The sequence below is a fragment of the Poecilia formosa genome, unplaced genomic scaffold (genome assembly GCF_000485575.1).
Source record: "Poecilia formosa unplaced genomic scaffold, Poecilia_formosa-5.1.2 Scaffold268, whole genome shotgun sequence".
Classification (NCBI taxonomy): domain Eukaryota; kingdom Metazoa; phylum Chordata; class Actinopteri; order Cyprinodontiformes; family Poeciliidae; genus Poecilia; species Poecilia formosa.
In genome coordinates this window covers 578,114-594,725 of record NW_006800207.1, presented here as the reverse complement: position 1 = coordinate 594,725, position 16,612 = coordinate 578,114, and the positions used below count along the sequence as shown (strand labels likewise).

The following is a 16,612-nucleotide window of genomic DNA, read 5'->3' as shown; positions in this document are numbered from 1 at the left end:
AGATGAACCACCGGTGACTGCTGGGTCTCCCTGTCCCCACCGACAGAGCTTCAGATGTGATCTCTGTTTACAGCATGTACTGATGGTGTTTGAACTGGTTGTGTGACAACGATGATGGCAACAGAAGAAGGTATAAGAGAAGGCTGTGTGTTCCTTAGCAGCGTTTATGTGCACTTTTGCTGCTGGTATGAAAAAGGTACGATTAAAAAGAGAGAGGAAAATGGATGTGTAAATCCAAACGGTTAATGGGTGCTAGTGATGTGCATTAAAACAATAACGGCATCCATCCTTAGAGACAAGTGATCAAAATCAATAGAAAATACGTCTGATAGAATGCTGATTATTCCACTGAACTCCAATCCAGAACCGCACAGCCTTCTGGGGGACGTAGGCAGAGGTAACCCTTTTGCGGCTCAACCTCACAGCCCATTTAAGCAAGGTTGGTGGCATCAACTAACTCATTGGTTACTTAGCAACAACCTGTTGAGTACAGATTGTCTCATGGGCACATCCACACAAAGGTAATAAACTTTTATGACCACATGCTCTGTGACGCACTGACTCACACAGGAAACAGTGTTCACATCAAGCTATTTCTTACACTGAGCTGATGATCCTGATATCAGCTCAAGCATTCACAATAATACGCAACGTGACTGCCGCGCTCTGTGCAGCAATGGTAGCTGTGCTAGCTGTCCTGGTAGAGAAGAAACGGAGACTACCTCATTAAACATCAAAATAGCTCAGTTTAGTGGTACAGTAGCTACACAGCGCTCATATATCCATCTCAGAAACGGTCATCTCTCTGTTTACATGTATTACAATAGAAAAGAAAATCAATGTATGGTTAATATTCCCTCTATTTTAATGAGTATTTCCATCTACACACACACACACACACACTGCTCTCCCAAGCTATAAACACTGTAATGGCAACGGCAGTGCACAAAGTAAAAGTAGTTGATAACTGATAATGTAGAACTCAATGTGGTACTTTATACTTTAACATCATCAGCTTACCTGCAACAAAAAGCAGCTCAGTTTAGTGGTGCAGCCTCTACACAACGCTCACATCCATCTTATAAACGGTCATCTCGCTGTCTGATAGCGCGATATTTCCCTAAGAATTCCTTTTCTCCTTCGATGTCTTTGTCATTGGTGGAGCGTTACTGACCCCTACTGGTGAATTACTGACATAATTTCCAAACAAAACACAACGACTAAAGAACACACAAAACAAGAAACAATAAATTTTTATAAACCGTTATGCTAACATAGCCTATGTGCCACAATATACCTGACAACAAGAAGGTGTACACTTCAGGACAGTTTACTCTAAATCAGTCTATTTCCTGTAGGAAAAATATGACGTGTTTTCTTATTTAATGTAGTGTATGTCTATAGTTTTGTTTATCACATGTATGAATATTTTTTATACATCTACTTATTGCAAAAACGAGCCATCACAGAGACAGTTTCTTCCCCCAGGCTGTCTCTTTGATGAACGCAATGAACACCTTTCAGTCTAAGCAGACAGCTTCTCCGCTGTGGAACAAATTAAGCATATTGCACTGTCATAACAATTCTTCCTTTTTCTCTCCTATAATACAATATTAAAAAATGGCTGCAAATATATGTGCAGATTGTTCCTTTATTCTTATTTAATTTACTCTAAATCAGAATGAAAATACACTTTATTGATCCCCAAAGGGAAATTGCTTATTTGTTTACAAGCTGCTCCATTCAAAATGTTAAATATTAGCAAATACAAATATAACCTTAAGTAACATAAAAATTACTAAAAAGCATTAAATTATAAGTAATTTAAAATTGACTGAATATAAAATAAATACAATATAACAAGTGTATATGAAAATATTCAGAGTTGGGCAATGTATAGTTTGATTGCTACAAGCAAGAACCTTGTATTTCTAATCTGTGTCTCTACTGTGACCGCTTAAAACCAAAATCAAATTCCTTGTTTGTGCACATAATATTGGCCAACAAATTTGATTCTGATTCTAACTTAGTGACTTATTTAGGTTTTAAATTGTGACTGTTCCGGACATCAATACAAAACTCTTAGGTTATGTCACCTTTTTTCAATAAAACTGAACATACTGTTTATTGAATATCTCAAAGTGAAGATTTGAAAAGTCAGACTCAGCGGCTTACTCATTGGATGAGAAGTCTTCAAAATTACTGGCTATCAATTATTATTACTGGCAGAGTTATGTCACCACCAAACGTTTTACGGTCAGCAGGTGTTTAATTAATGCCTTTTGTTACTCATTAAACACCTGCTGGTTTGGGTGCTAAATAAACACCAGTAGGTGGCGCTTTTAATGATTATTAGGTGTCAGGTGGCAATGGAAATCGCCTCATTATTATTGGAAACAGCTGTCCATATGCTTGCTGTGACAACGTGAAAGGTGGGCTTGGCATTCATTTCAGACCAGAGTTAAGAAGGTATTGCATCAAAATATTTCTAAAGGTTTCAGTGCACATTTAGTTTGTACAAACAGAGGCACAGAGAAGTTGGATGAGGGATAAACAAGGAGCTCACAGCACTTAATAAACCATTATGAGAGGAGTAACACCATTTAAGAAGTTTGGAAAAAAAAACTGCAATTAAAAAACAAGTCTACAAAGGAATCTGATGTGGTCTATATTGTTCGTTTTACTTTGCAAAAGCTGCCACAGGCGGCTTCATCTGAGCAAGGAAAGCTTTTACACAAGCAGACAGGGAAGCTTGTGAAAAAGGGGCTTTATGTGTCCCATTTAATGGACACCAGTAAACAATCTGTTTAGGTTTTCCAACCAAAACATTTTTGACACCTGTTGAAAAGTCTTCACTTGCAAAGCATTTCGGGAGCCGATTTATTTAGCTCGACGTTTTGTTTTGTCTTTAGAACCTGGCGTTATTAAGTGTGTGAGCTAGATGTGTGATGCAGAAGAGGAATTTATCCAGATGGAGGTGACTGATTCATGACTGTCAGCCCAGAAGTGTCAACATGGTCCCAATCAACACTATCAGGTGTGTAAAAGAATACTTTGAAGTTGCTGATATAATGTCAGCAAATGCAGGGAACATTATGTGTCACACATGATCTGAGGCACAACTAGTCTAAACAGGGAAAGCTGTTGTCATACATGGTAGCTACCTCTTCCTTTAGTTTGTTTTTCAATGGATTCTGTTGAACCACATTGCAATCGCAATGTGTCAAATTTCAGCTAATTTTTATCACTTTTTTCAGCTTCAAGTTAATTCAGCAACCATTGTGGGTTTGTCATTCGTTAACACAGGGGTGCCAACAAATTTGTCCACGTGTATATGTCCAGGCATTGAAATACTATTGTAAACAACTAGCTACCTTTTATATTTTTTGTTGCATCAGAAAGGTGCTGGAATTATTTAGGCGTTTCATTGGGCACTAAATTATTGGACTGATTGTAATTTTGCAGTGAAGATGCTCTAGTGTGTCTCGGGACTTTAGCACTGGAGGTAATTGAGGATAAACACATCTCTCACTGTTGATATATATGGTTTTTATTTTTACAGGAAAATATTTTGAAGGGGAGCTGATAAAGACGGAAAAAAATTAACTGAATTTGAAACCATTAACTAAGGAAGGTCTGTATTCTACAGAAGCGGATTAGGGCCACTGGAAAAAAAAAATTAAACACTTCTGACTTTAATCTCAGAATTCTGAGAAAAAAAGTCAGAATTCTGACTTTAATCTGAAAAATAATAATTCTGACTTTTAGAATTCTGACTTTAATCTCAGAACTCTGAGATTAAAGTCAGAATTTATTTTTATTTTTTTTCCCCAGTGGCCCTAATCCTCTTCCATAGTATGCCTTTAAAGGGCATCTGAACATATCTTTTAACTAAGAAAAGATATGTTGTAAACTTTGATGAATACTCCCTAAGGAAAAGTATCACGTCTATGTAATTACAAAACTACACTGAGTTTAGCCAGCCACAGTTTTACTACGTCCATAATTTGATTAACTGGGATGTAAATACTTTGGTGACCATGTGAGTGGGCTACTCTTGATAAATCACTTAGACAATGGAGAGCTTATTAGAGTCCCCTTCCTGTCTTCCTAGAGGTTGGATGTGGGGTCTGCTGTGCTTCCTGTCACTGTTAGATTGGATCTACTCTTCTTGGCGTATCCTAACAAGCGGCTAATGGATTGTTTCTGGCTGTGGCTTTTCAAAAGAGTCATTTGCAGAACTTCTTCAGATGCCACTAATACAAATTCCAATCATCAGTACTGCTGTGCTGTCTGGTCGATACACAAGGGTTCACAAAGTGTGTTTACAAGTCTATAGATGACAACAAATGATGCAGAAATTAGCCAATAAATAATTGAAGTGATTTAAAAAGGAAAATGGGGGCAAACTGGGTAAAAACCACTGCATACAAGTCTTATTTCCATAAGACTTTTAATTACTAATGTCGTTTGTGCTGTGATCCTAAAGATAATACAATGAATTTACAGAGGTTATGAAAGGTCTACCAACTTCCACACATTACCTAAATTATTCATTTGTGCTGCTAGTTTTTCTACGCTACTATAATTGTAGTCATATTAAGGTCAACTAAAGGTGTGTGAGTGTTACTTGAAAATACTGCAAATAACCTGTGTCGGTTAGTACATTATTAACATATTATTAACCAACAAACGGAGGTCATTTGTACAAAGTGTCGTCACTTTTTTACAGGCTCACTTTGCTCTACTAGTTAGATTTTAGAGGTAAGCTGTGACTTATGTTCTGGTTAAGTTTAGGATAAGAAATAGACTAGTGCTGGTTAGGCTTAGGGAAAATGCCTGGTTTAGGCATGAATTCAGTTAATAAAATGTGCAAAGTCCTCAGTTTGTATAGAAGTGCAAGGATGTATGTGTGTTGGGGAGAAAATCCACAATAAATTCAAATATTTCCACCCAGTTCCTGTTTTTTTTAAAAAAACATCAAGTCGGTTGCTGTGTGATCATTCCACCCTGGAAAAAACAAACAAACAAAAAAAAAAACAATTAAACTTTATTACTAAACCCTCCAAATAATCATCACTTGTGTTACTTTGATTACTTTTTTTAAACATCTGGACTATGGGTCCAGATGTTCTTTGCTAGCGTGTCTTCAATTACTCTGGCATAGCTGTGAAATAACCTGCCTTGTAAATGGATAATTTACCATCACCAAGAAAGCCTTACAATTTCCTTCTTATCGACTTCAGTTAGAATCTTATCTACACATTACGGTTTGAGTTATACTTCAATACACAGGTATAAGTGAACTATATATTAGACAGATAGAAATCAGTAACGGAAGAATGTTGCTGAATATCACGTTTGGCGCCACACAGTTATTCTGCTGAGGTGTAAAGTGTGTAAGACGACCACCTTGGCAGAGTTTAAAAGAATAAAACATTGATTAAACAGCTCAGATCTACCTGCAAAGAACATTTTATCATCCATGTTAATTATTCACTAGGCCCAGTGATGTCTCTCTTATAAAAGTGTTTTCCATTTCTAAATCATTTAGCACAAAGAAAAGTGCTGAGAAGAAAACAAATAAGTATCCCCCTGCTTGATAATGGTGAACAAATGCGGTAATCAAAATGACTGCTGAGGGAGCTGGTTTTAAATGGTAGGACTAATAATCCAACAGATTTAAAACTCGCTGATCTCATTAGGAATTCAGCCTATAAGCTACAACTAAATGAGGAATGCCAGAATGACCTCACAGGCTCTTTTATAGCAGGTGCAATGAAGGGGCAGGAGCATGTAGGACTTCAGTTTGATATGCAAATCCTTCTCATCTTTAGGGATGGCAGCCCAGTGGCCGCAGTTGCTGAACTTGATTCATCGTGTCGGATGCATGACAAACTGCTGGCTCATTTAAAGTTATGCTAATCATCATGAGTCGGACCTGTCCTGCAGGGCACGGTTGCAAAATTTCTGCAGTAGTTTGTTCCAGGCTGTGTTCAGGTTTTAGCTTAAGAACTGCTAATCAGCAGTGCTGCAGAGGAACTACATAATTCTACCTTAGTTTGTAGTTAATTGGAATCGGCTTTCAATTATCTAAGAGGACTTGGATCAAGCTTGTACCTCCAAATAATATATGACTGAATAGATTATCAAATGAATGGAATAAATGCAATAGAATACTCTTCTTCCATTTTAAGGCAGCCCCCGTATTGACTTAATTAAATGACATTTTTTACTTTTTCCAATTAGGCTTAAGGAGAATAGAAGGGCTCCAACTAATGATTCTTTTGGTAATCAATTATTCTGACAATTAATTTATGAATTGTATAAAAAAAATTAACCAGGTGAAGCTAAAACTATGCAATTTGGTGAGTTCTGGATAGACCAGATTTACAGGCAAAGGTTGTTTTTTTTTTATCAAAATATTTTTGTACAGTTTTGGCTTAATTACTACTCTGAATACATTTTTTTGACAAATGGACTTCTTTTGAGTCTTTATAGTCTAGGTAATGATTAGACAATTATTCATTTACTTAACGATTAATTCACTTGACTTTGTTTCAGGCCCAGAGAATACAACAACTGTAATGCAGGTTGGATCAGCATTATAATTTTTCATCCAAGGGGTATACATTCACACGTGCACATGTTCTTGAAGTGAAGCATTTAATTAATCTCTTGTTAACTAGCACAAGATTCCAGAGGGATCTCTACATACTGCCATGAATATCAAAGCCTTCTCATGAGTCTGAAGATTGGCATAATATAGTTATAGGTCCCAGAAAAATATCTGTAAAAAATGGATAAATAAAAGTTTACATTTTTCATTTTCTTATAATCATATTCTGGTACTAGTATATTCAGCTTCCAAACAAATAATCTAAAGCTGCTTCAGTCTTTCATTTTAAGGTAAAACTAACAAACTACATTACCCTGAATCTCATTTAATGACCTTTGGATATAAGCATATATCCAAAGGTCCCATGTGATCCTGTATGTAGAAGTAGATAAAGACATTGGATGGCAGAGAAGCTACACCAGAGACATATTCTGTGCTTATTACAAATTCTTTTGATCAAAAAATCCATTACCCAGAAAAAAAAAAAAACATGGGCTGTGTAGTTTTACCAGAGTACTTCCTTGAAATCTTAATTTTTTAAGGATGGCAAAAACAGCATCCCAATGTAGTTTTGTCTCGCCATGTATTCTGAATGTATTGTTACACCACAAATGTCATTATTTTTTGTAGCTGCTTCGGTACAGTAGTTGACCATCTAAGCGTCTGAGACAGAAAAAGATCTATGTTGTCTCTCCGGCTCCTGCAGCTTGTTTCCCCTTTTGAAAGCAGAGAAACCATTATACAGCCTGCCACACTGTTTCCATATTAAGTACAGGTTGCTGCCACTCACAGCAACACCAGCAACATGTGGGGGCAGACTGCCGCCGAGCCCTTCGATTCATCTCCACTGACAGCTTCCACATTCACCTTATTGAGCTACATGAAAAGGTTCTCAGGCCAGCTGTGGTGTTTGGAAAGTGTCTGCTTGTTGTTGTCCTCGCTCATAGGAAAGAAATCTGACATCCACTGCTCATATACAGATCACATACCAAGGTGCTCAGTTCACCACTGATCTACTGGGAGAGGCTGCTTTACAGTGTTTGGCAACTCATTAGTGAAATGACAGCTTGAATTAGAGACGCGTCCTCCTTTGAGAGACTTTAAAGCTTTAGCGGGTTATATTTTTTAATAAAATCTGTTGCTGTTTTAATTAGATCAGTGTGTGTCTTTTCAGGTCTCTTCAGGCAGCCTTCTATATAAACATGGCTTTACTGTTTGTGTGGCCTGATGGGTAAAACTGTGCACAATTTTAAAGTATGTCAACATGAAAAAGAAATCAAAGGTTCAATGAAAATGCTCAGTTTTAGTACAGTAAATACAGCAGCTCCTCAGGTGTGTGCCGAGTGATTCTCTTCAGATCTGAGCGTGAATGAAGGCGGAGAGGATCAATGATGTCTTTGATCTATTCTCTCGGTTCCAAGAGACAGGCGTCGTAGAAGGGTTTCTTTTTAAGAAGCATTTTAATGTTTTATGTTGGGTTTCCGTTTGAATCTTCCCAGCTGAACGTTTAAAGGAAGAGTGTGTAAAATCAACTTTTTTTTGTTGTTTTATATCATTTTATTCCCTTATCAAAAGCAAAGCTGGAGTATTGCTTTGATTCATTCATGCATGTTTGAGACATCTTTGAATCTCCTTATTCTGCTCCCTGTGCTCCTCCAGACTAGCAGCAGCAATTAGCAAACATATGGTGGAACTGCAAGACTCCTGAGCTTATCCAAAGAACTACTTCGCAATCCAACAACACTCCAAAGAGCGGCTGTAAAAAGCTTAGCGAAGAAACACTGATGACGTGCTGGAGGCGTGAGCGTCGGAAAGTGTAGAAACTTCTTAAAGAGACAGAGGCTCATTTTCCAGGTGTTCAGTTGTGAAGTCAAATTTCTGTTATGTTTGATATATATGGTATTTTTATAACAACAGTAGGTAACATAGTTGATTGTGCTATAAAAAGGCACTATGTATCAGGGAAAATACATAAACTGCTCCTCTGAGTTTAAATTGGCACTATGTGCAATAAATCATCAACTTTCCTCGCGTTAAAACAAACTATGTTTCATTTACTTTGAAAGCTCAGTAAATAATTTAACAAAATGTTATATATTTAGATGCCATAAAAAATTGATCAGTTCTATAAAAATATTGAAAATATGAAGAAATCTTCACACCAGTTACTAAATAAGATAAATTATTCATAGGCCCAATGATCGAAGTAGTGCTGTACAGTCACTTTCTCCATGCAGAGAGCTGGGAGGCATTTAAAGTGAATCAGCCTATAGGATTTCATTATAAGTTTCATAGCTGGAGGTGTAGAAGCTGCTCGTCTGGGAAGAACTCAGGGAGCCGAGGGGATAAAAGAGCAATGAAAGGATCTTCACCGTGAATCAACCGTGCAGGCTGGTGTCCGGCCAACCTTTTACTACCAGGCTGTGAGTTGAAGCTGTTAAGGAGGCCGCCAGACAGATTCAGCAGGACGGTTTGAATTATTCCAGTTGTAATGAAGGACATATTAATGGTAATTAAGGTACCCAAAGGAATGAACGAATTAATGGAATAATTAATGGAGGTTTAGCTGTGAGATTGCAATTTTTCTGAGAGGTAAGGATCTAAAGTGGTGGTCTGGCAGACTTTGTCCGATGTCATCTGACCAGAACAACTTCCGTATGTTTTCTACGTCTCCCTCATAGCTTGTGTGTTGTTTAAAGAAACTTCTTCAGATTTTCTTTCAACAATGTTTTTTTTTTTTGTTTGCCTTTCTAGAACAACTACAGCTGTAACTGTTCTACACTTTGATTGGCTTGACTCTGGTTGGGTCACCAGAAGGTCGCCACATTCACAGATGACTTATTTATTTTTGAGCAGGTAAAATTTCAAAGGTATTTTTTTTTTCTCAGATGAAGTTTTTTGCAGGCAGATTTGGTGTAAAATTATTTGATAATTGCACAACCTAAATATTCAGTGTCTAAAAAAAATGTCTGGTTCTAATGAGACTATATTTCTTTCATACTTACTCCTCCTTGGCTCCAAACTAATCATCTCCAACCAGTAAGACTTTCCACAAATCTCACTCTCAGCAATATTCATTCTTGTTAAGCCTCTTCCTCGCAGTGATTCCACTCCTCCACATTAAAAGGAAACCCTCTGGGTCACGACATGTCCTACCACTTCCTGAATTGCAATAAACCTGTTAAACTTTTACCGTTGTTTCTTGAAAGTTTATACGTACATGGATCAGAAAGTTCACCAACAGCTATGACGACTTGCAAGCTTTCCTTTTTATCTGCAGATTGTGGGATCATTTGAAACGTAATTGAACAATTACTTGTGAAAAAAAAAATTCAATTAAATATCTGACATTGTGAATTTTTATGCTCACATACTAGAAAATCTTACATTGATTATTTTCTTTTCTTTTTTTTTTAAAGTGAAAATAATTATATATGAATATAAGTAAATTTCAGTAATAAATAAATAAATAAATAAAGATTGCAAGAAAAGTTGGTCAATTTCTCTGTGAACCCCAAAATCTCAGCCCATAGTTCCTGGAGTTAGCCGTCTCTGCTGCGATACGTCTGTTAGTAATTTAAGACAGTCGCATCTTTGTATTGACCAGGTGCAGGAAGATGGGGAACGGAGATGACAAATTAAATGAGCTTGTTTTCATTCCACAGGAGGAAATGTGATCCAGTCGCCACGGCAACCAAGCCCAGCGGTTTCAGGAATACTCGAGAAATTAAAAACAAGACGTTATGTAAGGAAAATGAAAACAAAAAGAAATTATTATGAGTGTGTCAGAAGTGTGTGCGTTCCGATGTCACTGTGCTCAGATTAAACTGATTGTTGTTTATAATGTTACTAAACAAACGTTGTGACAGCTTGAGAGAAGCTTTTATTGGATAAATTCTCCATGAAAATTGAACAATAATTTAGATGTTTTTTTGTTTGTTTTTTTCCAGTTGAAAGGACAGTGGTGTAATCTAATTGGTTGTGGATCCTTTCAAGTTTAGAGTACAACATAATTCAGATATCCAGCAGCACTCAAAGCACTAATCACACACTCGTACTGCGCTACAACATGGCCAGGACAAATCAGTTTATCTGTGCTAAGAAGGTGCCAAAGCCTCGTAGTTCTTTCTGACCCTTCTTTCCTGATAGATTCTCCCTCCGCTCGGCTCACCGAGCATGAAATCATTCGGGCAGAATGACAGGGTGTTTGGCTGGTGAGCAGGAGCCCAAGATTTGTTTCTCTGTAGATAAACGTTGTTGATTGTTGGCCTCTGCGATTAGGGGGTGCAGAGAGGTTCAGCAATTCTCCTAATCGACAACCCAGTTATCTCTGTGGAGAAATATTAGCTATTTTGTTGCTGATGAAATATTACAAACAAGTTGAAATTATATTTTTGATGGAGTCCCTGCCAGACCAAGAGCAAATTATCGCATAACAGTTTTTTCCCCCCGTGGGTACAGATATTTACAGTAAACATGAGTGGATCAATCCAAAATATTGATAATATCGATACCAAATCAGTACTGGATTGTGGTAAGCTTGATACTTTAGTTTCAGATTCACACTTTTAAGTGAATTTTATTTTTGAAGTTTCTCAACTCTACCTCAAGAGATTTTGTTTCAATTTGCTCTTAAATGATACTTTTTTGCACTTTTACTAACAACGCACACAAATAATGTTAGTACGTTAAAAATATTTTGTAGACACCTAAAAACTTAGTCCAAATTCTCTGCTTAAATGAAATGTTTTTTTTTTTTTTGGACAAATCAGCATTCCATATCCTATTATACATGTATTTTTAAAAATCTTGTTGATAAACTTGTAACTCTGCATTGGGCCAAAAGCAACCAGACAATTGTTGCCAGCATCCTTTATTATTCTAGCCTGTGTTATTATGAGATCAAAGCCAAACGGATGACCCGTCATTGGACAAAATTAAGGGAACAGGGCATGTTTCCCAAAAACATCTATTACAATTAAATTCTCACTCAAACAGTGGCAACAAAGAGACTGTGATTATGATCAAGAGTGGAAATGAAGCAAGGACGTTTGATCTGGGGAGATGCTGTGCAGATGAGATTTTTGTCAACAACTTTTTACTGATGAACCACAAGGGCAACTGAAATTTATTACCATCCCACAAGCTAAAGTTGCTCCTTGAACTCATTCCTTTTTTCCCTGCAGTGGGTCATTCTCTCAGCCTCTGCAGCAAAATGTGCGTTCTATTGGGAATGATCACCAGGAGCACAGCGCCGTGCTTTTTGGAAATGATGTTAGTAAACTAGAAGCTGCTGCTGATGTGTTGCACAGAGATAAGGTCAGAAAGCAAACAATATAAATCATGAGAAGTTATTAAAGGAGAGCGCTGTCAATTATCTTAAAAAGATGAAGCTTTTATGGCTTAGATTCAAATGAGACTCTGCACAGAATGCACCTGTGGTACCGACACACGGCTGCCATTAAAAAATGATGCTGTTTCATATTTAGCGTGTGTATTGCTATGGACTCCAGATGTGGTATTTAAAGGTTGTGTGGCGGGGGTGTAGGTTTCTCAGCCTATTAGGTTTTTATGATAACATTTCAGAAACTATCCAACACTAATTCTGCAGCTAAAAAAAGGAAGGGGCAGATGCACAAGGCTATCAGTGGATGCAAAATCAGAATCTGGGTGTGATCCCAGTTCTGAAAGTAGATGCAATGACAGATATACTCCAAAAATAGCTAAATAAAAACTGTACTGTCCACATTTAAATAAAACATCATTCATGAAGCTAGGGTAGAAGTCACCTATACTTATGTGCAGTATATTTATATACACAACAACCAGAGCAAATATCTCTACACTGTCCAAAACCCAATCTGCATGTTTTATTCATATGGTGCCAATAAGGGATGGAAATTACTTTTGTGCAACAAAAGAAAAAGAAATAAGCGACATGTTGTGCTGCTGGCATTACAAAAAAGAAAAAAGGTTTACGGAATTAGGTTTGTCTTCCGTCAAGGTTTGCCTTATGTTTTGCTCACACTATTTGCTTTATTTCTGCTCAGGATTTGCATCTAACACATGCAAATGTGGAGCAATTTGTATCAATGTTTATCAACTACAAACACAGTGGATGCTAAAGAAGCAGAAAAAAAATGTTTTTCCTTTTCGCTATAAATAATCCTGTTCCTTTAACATTTTTTTTTTCTTTTTGCTTAACTTCAGCTTTATTGGTGCATATTTTTCTCTTGCTGACTTCATTTTAAAATGTTCAACTTCACAACTATTACAATATCATTTAAATTTTTATTTTGTTTTCATTCTCTAGTGATAGTTTTATCTGCTAATTTCAGGTTTTGTTTTCTACTCATATTTTTATGTACTGTAAATCTAACAATTTGTAATTTGTTTTTTTTTATTTCGCTTTCCTAAGAGAGGTTTTACTTACTATGACTGACATTGAGAGGGGATTAAAAAAACGTGGATAGTTATTTATGCTGACAAGTGAATTTAAGTATGTGAAAATTATTTTAATGTATAATACTTTCATGGCAATCATTCAGATATTTTTTCCCAAGGGACACAGACAGAGGACAAAATGAAGAAACTTGCATGAGAGGAGAGAGAACTATGCTGACCAGGCACTGACCTGACCTGGTGTTGCTAAAAACTTTCAGACCAGCATCTGACCGGAAGAATAATGCTGTGATAGTTTGCTAAAGTCAAATTACATTTATTTAATATATCCTGCTCAGAATTTAAAACAGGGAACATCACTGACCGGTAAAAGTCGGTTAGAAACATGGAGGGAATAGTGGCGACAGTTATACAGTAGTGTCATTTTATACAACACTGAAATTAATTGAAGAGGAGTTACTTTTACTTTCACCTCTCTGCAATTTAATTATTTAGCAGTTTTAGTCATTTTTTGCCAAAGTTGTAGCAACAGATTCCTTTAAAGTGCAAAGCCTTGGGTGATGCTCTGACTGAATGCTCAAGGACAGAAACAGGACAAAGCATGACATCTAAACGTTTAAACCCAGTGCATACACACATACAGGAGTGTACCGCAAACACCAGATTTGTTCAGCATCTTGCTGAGAATGCCTCCAGGTGGACACAATGTGATGCGACAGGTGGACATGCGTTTGTGGATCATTGCTGCAGAGAAGAACATCAAAGCTTGTTCAAGACCAACTAGAGTGAGACATGAAGCGTTCCCCCAACACACTCAGCCACGTCCAAACTTGTGCACAGACAAAATCAGTCAAAAAGAAGTCACGTTAACCAGAAGCATCAATGCTGCTGCAGAAAATCCTGTAAAACAGTTGCACCACTACCCATAAACAGATTCAGCTCGAGTTTTTCTTGCTTCTATTTTGTGCATTCTGGTAATTCTGACTTTAGAATCTCTTCAGTAATGTAGCAAAAGACAAGGAAGGCTGAAAAACTGAGATAAAATATTAAAATAAAACAAGTCAAATTGAAATTTGAAAATATACAACAGAAAGACATTACATAAACATGGCCACAGGCAGGAAGTACCTTTTATGTTCAGTTGAGCATGTTCTGCATTAGTCTCTTGTTAAATATGGAGGGTATAATTCATGACAATAAGTAGATTTGACAACATGCTTCCCTCCTTTGTTTGATGCAGATTGGTCAGTTCCACCCACAGGAATAACAAACTACTTTGAATACAATTATTTAGATTTTTGATGTCGTCCTCCCACAGGTTTTCACCCCAGCAGAGCCTCCAAAGAAAACAACACTGGTGACCAGAGACTCATCCTGGGCTTGGAGCCACACATGTAAAGGAGCTGCAGGGGGAGAAATGGGTGGCATCTGTTAAACTCCATGTTTATGGTTTCACAGATTTCCCCATATCTCTCACTTTATGGCTGGAGGAGTGTCAAGATTCCAATATTTTCCAAGATTTTTTTTGTTGAGACTGAAATCGATCAGCAGCATTGCAGTTGCTGGCCTTTAAGTCAGACATTAGTGGTGTGATCCATTCGTCTGACTCATGTTCCCTCATTAGATGCTGAAACCTTTTCTTTCAATTTTATTTCACCCTTTTCCAATTTTCACTTGCCTTTGTTTTGCCCACTCATTTTATGCAATTTTGGTTTCCTAATCTCTTTGGTGACGCAAGGAAAGAGTGAATAGGTGGAGCTTTTGGCTTTTCAAACCTAGATTTTCCTGGAGCATATTTGAAAAGAAGACATGTGTTGCATTTGCAAATGGACACAGTCACATAAATTTTCATTATTGTAGTATTTTTATAAAGTACCAAAAATAGTGTCTGTCTCTTTGATGCATAATTTTTGATTATCCCTTATAACAGGGGCAGTTCTTATATATTTGATGTTCGTAAATGTGCTATACAAAGCAGTCTTTGGTTGTTCCGTGATCTGCTTTTTAACTACTTATATCTACTTGCTCACCTTTACAAAAACGATTTCTAAACTCTTGCAAAAAGAACAATACGAAATCCCATTCCATTTAACAAAAGCTGATTTTTGAATCTGTAGGGTCTGCATTGTCTTTCTCAGTGCTTTAGCACAAACAATGTAACTTTCCTAAACCTGCAATTTTCCAGATTGACCATAATTGAACTATTTTGTGGTTTTGATTTGTAGAGGTCCACCCTGCGGTCGCCTTAGAGAACCATTAGGATGGCTGGATGACTGCGCTCAAGCCCGTCACCCTCAGCAGGGGGCAGCCTTTGTTTCTCCTAATAATCAGTTAAGGTCTTCTTCTACCCACGACCACTCAGTTATCTCTGTCCGTAATAACACAGCTGCCTGAGAAATGTGGCAGGAGCCCCCTCGAAGCTCAGCGCTTTTGGTGAAAACGAGCCAGCAGCCGCTCTTTGAAGACAGGCTGCGTGGAGCATACGACTCTCGAGCCCTCCCAGGGTTTAATGTCTTATTATTTTCCTCAGACAGAAACAAAATGAACAGTTTTGTCAGCGGGGACGCTGCTGTCTTTGTGTCACTTCCTTTAAACGCACAGCAAGAGGGGAGCAGGATGAGAAATGAGGGAAACTGTAGAAAGTCACTTTTGCGTCATTAGCTGGAATCTAACATCTGAGGGTGTTTTCAGAGGATCAGTCATGTACTCAAGGCGAATTATATAGGAGAAAGGATCAGGATGCTCAAACGTAGAGCCAAATATAGAATCACCTCATTATTTCTTTTTTCAGTCACCGTAGCAATGCAGGGGTGTCAGCATATCTGTAGCTCTCCTGCAACACATCGTCGGATTAGGACACTTTGTTCCCTTTAACCTGATTATTTACGTCAGTCAGGGAACTCATTCTGAATATAATCAGACATTTCAGTTTGGGAAAAAAAATAACATTTAAATCAGGCTAATGAGATTTTTTATTTTTTACATTTTCTGACATGTGACTATAGAAGCACCTGGGACTTTCTTGTCTTGTAAATGAGTTGACATACTTAATGTATCAAACTTTTATGTGAAAGTGTTTCATATTTTGTGAGAAAATTGCAGTTGCATAAATGAAGTATGTATACCAATTTTGAAGTGCCACCATTGCAAATATAAAGCAGTTTTTTTTATTGTTTCATCCAACAGCCAAAAATGTCAATGTAATTTATTGGGATATTGTATGACAGGCAAACTAGAGAAGCAGCAAAGAGATCCAAGGACACTCTGGATGAGCTGCAGAGATTCACAGAACAGGAGAAACAGACCCAAAATATATAATCTTGCAGAGTGCGTTTTATTCTCTCTCTCTTTTATTTTATTTTGATATTAAACTTCATATAACAGTTATCATATAAAATGTCTAGTACTTGACATTTTTGGCATTATGTTCCTCTCACAACTTACGATTTGCAATTATTTTTCTTTCTATATGAAATCACGAGAGAAAAATCAAAACAAACAAACCACAAGCAAAAAAAGAATCACAAATGATTTAACCAAAAATTGGTACCAGAAAAAAGTACATATTTGACCTTGGAGATGGGAGGAACA

The 16,612-nt window shown here is 37.1% G+C and overlaps 1 long non-coding RNA gene across 1 annotated transcript; it reads left to right on the top strand.

The window, feature by feature from the left end:
- Positions 1-2,348: 2,348 nt before the first annotated feature.
- On the top strand, positions 2,349-15,779 carry LOC103150977 (uncharacterized). The gene is made up of 4 exons (XR_477611.2): positions 2,349-2,432; positions 2,913-3,037; positions 10,285-10,364; positions 14,340-15,779. It is a non-coding gene; the product is annotated as an uncharacterized LOC103150977 (long non-coding RNA).
- Positions 15,780-16,612: the final 833 nt, after the last annotated feature.